The sequence below is a fragment of the Lepisma saccharinum genome, chromosome 22 (genome assembly GCF_977018435.1).
Source record: "Lepisma saccharinum chromosome 22, izLepSacc3.1, whole genome shotgun sequence".
Lineage (NCBI taxonomy): Eukaryota > Metazoa > Arthropoda > Insecta > Zygentoma > Lepismatidae > Lepisma > Lepisma saccharinum.
The window spans coordinates 40,210,667-40,216,738 of record NC_139250.1 but is presented as its reverse complement, the minus strand read 5'-3'; positions in this window follow the sequence as shown (position 1 = coordinate 40,216,738).

Sequence of the window (6,072 nt, the reverse complement as noted above, 5' to 3'; positions counted from 1 at the left end):
TCAATTTGCGCTGCCTTCCCGGTGCTTTCTTCATTCCATACCTGTCTCCAAGTTTTAGGAAATTGTTCACCACATAGGCGCTGCGACGAATTCGGCATGCAATCTCATTCGAAGACACTCCCTCTTCCTTACATGCCAATATCTGCCCCTTTTCACGTTCCGACAATCCTGCTCGACGGCCCATTCTGCACCTTCATCAATGCTGTAATACTCCTCAACAGGGCATGAATACCTCGCGATCTGCACTCTAGCTGCAATAGCGCCCTCTGTAGCCACTGGCAACGACATCTATTGGGGTAACCAGTGGCGAAGCGTCCTATGAGGCCATGAGGCCGGGCCTACCCACGCCATTACTCTTTTAAAGGTGTATTTACTTATTTCGTCAAAACATATGTAATGCAATGGAAAAGTTTGGAATTTTCATTTATGATAATTACAAAAAAATTCTAACCCTGTCCAGTATACGAACTTTCCACGGAGTGAGGTACATTTGCTGGGGCCTCCTCTCTTCACATTCCGTCCTACGGTCGTATATGCGGGAAGCCTAATCTTACGAGTACTGTACGTATGCTTATAACGTGCTCCTGAGGCCGGCCTCGCGGTGTTACCCACTAGGACGGACAGAATATCAGCAACGCTGCATTTCCGCCAGGGTTGGAAATTTGTGGTGTACCAGCATTTTTTTATAAACATTAGCCTGTGTTCGTGCAGAGAGACTTCTATTTCATTGTACATTCTCCATATTTTGTACGAAACTTAGGTTTTCCTTCCTTTCATCGACAAGTGTAAGTGAAATTGAAAATTACGGAGTACTGTAGTCCTGACTTCGTTTTCTGGTCAGAGTGCTGATGGCCTTTTCGATTCACCCAACACCGTAGCGTAAACAGAAAGTCCAAAGAACTTATATTTGTAAAGTAAGTCTTCATACCAAATTACGTAAATTAAAATGATAGTTACGCCTTATATTTACAAAGTAGTTTTACTTTCACTGGGAATAGAATAATTTATTTTTATCGTGAACGGGGATTCCCTCGCTTGTTCCCCCTCTGTGAAAACTTGCCTCCTGCTCACGACGCTAGAAGGGAGCTTGGCTCGGAGCGCGAGGTTCGTGATGGTAGAGCTTTGTTTTTGATTCGTGTCGTGTGCAGCCATCAGATTTATGCAAGAAGTGCTGGACTGAAATGCAAGAACAACAAGAACAATCGAGTTCTTGAGTGAAGATGTAATCATCAGTAAGTAGGACCCACTTTTGGTCTTTCATGTTTCTTTCTTATAACAATCATTTCTAAAATGTTTTAAACTATATTTTCCTTTGGAAGTAGCAGTGGCAAGTGACAGCAAAATATTTTTAAAAAAATCAAAGTTGTTGAAACGTTATTTAATGCGTTAACACTGTCGTTGAATAAATATCGTATCAATCCCTAAGATTGTATGTTTATTTTATTTAAGTCTCTCTGAACGCTTCATGTTGACCAGGGCATTCACTTGTTTTTCTCAGCTGTCTCAAGCCTCTTAGGCATGTTTACAATGCATTGTGTTGTGCCATGCAAACCTCCTGAGCATTCAGGAAACAGGTAATACTTCTGGTTACAGAGTCGGCGGTTTGCATGGTAGCAATTATAATAAACACGATTCGGCATTGAGGAAGAGCTCGATGGCCTGGGAATATAGAGGTGAGACAAGCTGAGGGGTGATGGACTTTTGGAGTTGAGTTGGTTGAGAGAGGTGGTCAGCAAGGCAGGAGGTCAGTAGTGGAAGCACGCTTTGGTCAGCATAAGAGAGAAGCTTACAGAGGACTTCGATTATTTCGATTCAGCTATAGACTTCAGATAGACAGGTAATTATCCTACACCCAGCCATGATACAGGTTCAACGGTTCACAAAACCCAACGAGTGACCATTGTATTTTCTGTAGTCTAGTCCCTAGTGTAAATTTGTACCTTTCGCATTGCCAAGCGATAACTCGTCATGTCAATGACGAGTGGTCTCATCAAGAGGATGAATGATGAGTAGTTTAGATCACCCCATCAATTAACTGGTTAACCTTCTAGGTACTCTTAAGATCCCACGAACATAAAGGTTCGTTACGATATTACAAGCAGACATTTTTTTATGCAGCCGACACAAGCGAAGAGGTAGGCAGTTTCGTTTACTCTAAAGGGATAAGAAGAGAAGAGGGTGGTCAATGAGAGTACAATGCAAGGGAAGACTTTTTTGGGTTTAGGACAAAGTGGGTTTTGGGGTTATTGCGCGGGCCATGTCTGTTTCAGGTCTGGCGGAACAGGCCAGTGTTGTCACTTTGGATTGGCAGAAAAGAGCTAAATTGCGCCTAAAATTGGGATTCTAGTCTCTCCAGCATCAACATTAATTATAACCTGTTTATATGTTACATAGTAACCTGTCGTGTCTCCGGTCCGAAACAAGGATCCTATGTTCTATTATCACGTAAAGGTGTCTACTAACACAAGGGGTAGAGCAAACTAGGATGCGAAGTATACACACTAGGGTGATGACTTTTTTACAACCTCATTTCCCTGTATCATAATTTGATGAGCTTTCATTAAAGATTAGATAAAATCTTAATTTCAAGGTGATTAGATAAAAAAACCTCACGCACAAAATGATTTAAAACATTTTATTTATCAGTTTTTTTGCCCATTTTTTGAAGTCACTGTAAGCAGATATAACATTGAACACAAGCTTTAGAGTCACATATATACAACATTATATAGGGTCATCAAACACACAAGGAAGTCAATTATTCACGATAATGTAATTGAACAGGATGAATCTCAGTGGGAGGTTGTCCTTGTTGCGGCAGGAGTCGTGCAAGTCTTGCATAACTTTGATCGCAAGCTCACAGCACTGGTTGCTTCGGGCAATGTTGATTGGAGATTCATCTGTTTTCCAGTGGGTTTTCAAGCATTTGAGACCTGTTGGGTAGTCATTCAGAACTGCAGATAGTTCATCAAAATCTTCAGCGCGGAACAATTGACTGCTGAACCAATGGTCGGCCCATGAGTAGGAAATGAATGAACAAATTTTACACAGCCTGTTCCGGGTTTCAGGCATCAGAATAAATGCAAGAAGGGCTAGAATGGCACGAGAGTTCCATCGTGCATTGCTGATGTTTGGGATCTGTTGAAACTTCACGAAGGGGATCTCATTCCTGTCAGTGAAGTGACGGAAGACACGAGTGAGGTGGTATAGAAACTTCATGTCGTATCTCCAGCCGCCTGTTTCCTTAATCTCAGTTTTACCGTTGTTGAAGGCTGCTTTCAATTTATCATAATTGCTCATCAAATCCTGCACAAAGAAGTGCTCGATGTTTGGTGATTTAGTCGAACCATGGAGCTCATCGTCCATGACAACGCGAAGAACGCGATCCAGCACATGGTGCTGGCAACTGATGAACTTGGGTTTGGGGTGACCTTTCTCTTCGAACATTTGCTGCAGCCGAACAACAACGCCTGTCTTCTTGCCGGTATTCACGCTTGTTGTGTCGGCAACAATCATCACAATTGATCCCCACAGGTTGAACTCCTCTAACACTTCCTGGAGTCCTTCTGCGATTGTTTGAGCTTTCCCATCTTTCAATTTGAGTACAGACAACTTAATTTCTTTTGCTTCATTCTTGAGGACCACGGCCTGATATTCAAAGCCATCAATATGTTTGCCATCAAAGTGTATGCTCCACTTCTCCAGATGAAGAGTACTCACCAAGTGCTTCTTCATCTGAGCAGCTCTCGTGTAGATAGCCTTGTGGATTGCTGACTGACATGGGGTTGGGATTTCAATGCCCTCACCAGAAAGCTGGCGGCACACCTTTGCTGCTCCGTGAGACGACAGCTTTGAGCTTGTAACAAGGCATCTTGCAATGCCTGTTGGGTTATGCTTCCTTGTGCTTGTTGATGCTTCATTCTCATCCTCCCAAGGACTGTCTTTGCTGTTGTCGGATGAGTCCGTTTAACTGTCGGAACAATCGGGTGGCGCTGAGCTTGTAAGTGTTGACACAGTCGCTTCCATTGCCTTCTTTCGCTTGGATGGGTGGATGGTCTTTGCACTAGCACGTTTGCAACTGGAATAACCAACCTGGCCCTTGCTCTCAATTTGTAGTTTGTAGAGGTTTTCATCCTCTTTGCACATCCATTCGCCTTTCACCTTGGTCACGTCAAACAGTTCATTCAATGAATGAAAGTATTGTTTCTTTCTGCATCGCTCATAGTCTTTCAGAAGGTTTGCTAGTTTTGCACAAATGGATTGATCAGATACATGCGGGAAGTTCAATGTTTTGCTCCATAGGGCTTTAAGCTCCACAGAAATTAGACCGATCCTCTCTCTCCGTTCTTTGGCAGTGGATTCAAAAAATTTGAAGCGTCCAATGATGTGGCTTTTAAGGGGCATGCGACTCCGTTCACTCAAGGGTGCTTCATAAACTGCCACGTTGCCTCTTCTTGATGGCGCTTGAAACTGGACTAAGTTCTTTGTCCAGGTTTCCTTGTTCTTCTCCGTGTTAGAAGAGCTCTTCTTGAACATGTTGTCTTCTACTCAGCAACTGAAATAGAACAGGCCTTAACGTAAATATTAAATATGTAACAAATTAAAGAAACTGTTATTGAGTTTCCATATATTTTATTTAAAAACAAGCAAAAAACAATTATAGAAAATAAAAAAGACAGACACTAATAATATATTAGATGCTCAATTATAATTAGCGAGAGAGTTCAATGTAGCTCACCAAATAATACAAGGATTTATTTATAATATACTCTGGATAATGCGCAATTGCGCATTGCGCAATAGTTATAATAAGGCAATAATAATGTTGGCACCAAATTAATCTAATTAAAACTCAACTACCCACTTTGAACACCTTGCTTATATAGCAGTTTATACCACACTGCGAAATAGCTGAAGAAAATTTTAGTACTGTACAGAAGCTTCCCGAGTAATTACGTCACCGTGACGTCTCAGTCCGGCCGTACGGTGCACAGCGTTTATGATTTTCTGGAATATTTCATATAATTCTATGGTGCATAAATTATTGCACAACTCCGTTTGCTGAATTATATTATATATAAATATTGTTAATACAATTTTATGAAATGGTAAAATGGCATACATAAAATTTAAAAATGGTTTGTGCGTGACCTTTTTCAATATTTCAATGGAATATACCTCACTTTAGTCATTAATAGGCAAAAGTTCATCCATTTGTGCTACAGGAAATAATTTTTGAGAAAAAAAATGAAAAAGTCATCACCCTAATACACACTGAATGAGAGAGGTCATCTTTACTTATGTTTTTTTTCTTGAAAGCCCCGTAGTCGTCATCCTAACACGTTACGATGCCAGGTGACCTAATTGTGGTCATATCAATGTTTCCTGATCATCTTTAATTCATTCTCCACGATTAGCATAGAGCAGAACAAATGAGACGAAAATATTCAAAATTTAAATTATGTTTACTTGCACATACAGGTGTCAGAAATTCATTTATCTAGAAAGCCAAGACTGGAATTAACTACAACCATTCCTTTAGTTAGACAACAGACAACAATGGTGTTTTCCTCTGTGCGAGGAAGTCTTGCTAAAAAAAACTAAGTTGGCAGCAATAGAACATACCAAACTGACAGTCGTTGAAAGTGCGGAATTCTGTCGTCTGCTCACGGCACAAACGTCAGACTGACCCGAAAATTATGGGGTTCTTCTAGCCCTTTTCACCTCAATTGCAAAATAAATAAATAAATTTAGAAAAAAGTGATGAAGAATTGACAACAGGGCTCGAGCCCTATTCGTTGGATTTTCGCGATGTCTCATGATTGGTAGTTCTTTCTGGAAGTGTGTGCATAAATCGGGGGTTGAAAAAATACAAACAAATAGAAAACCAGAAATGAAAAAAAATCTAGATGGATGACATCTGATGGGTGGGAGGAGAACGTCTAAGACATAATTATCGTACTGATGGCCGGTAACAACACTTTTGAAAAGGTCACGCCACTGGCAAGTAAAGAAGCGGTCTGGAGAGACATTGAACCACTCTCCAAGACATAGCCCAACCCCCTCCCTTTC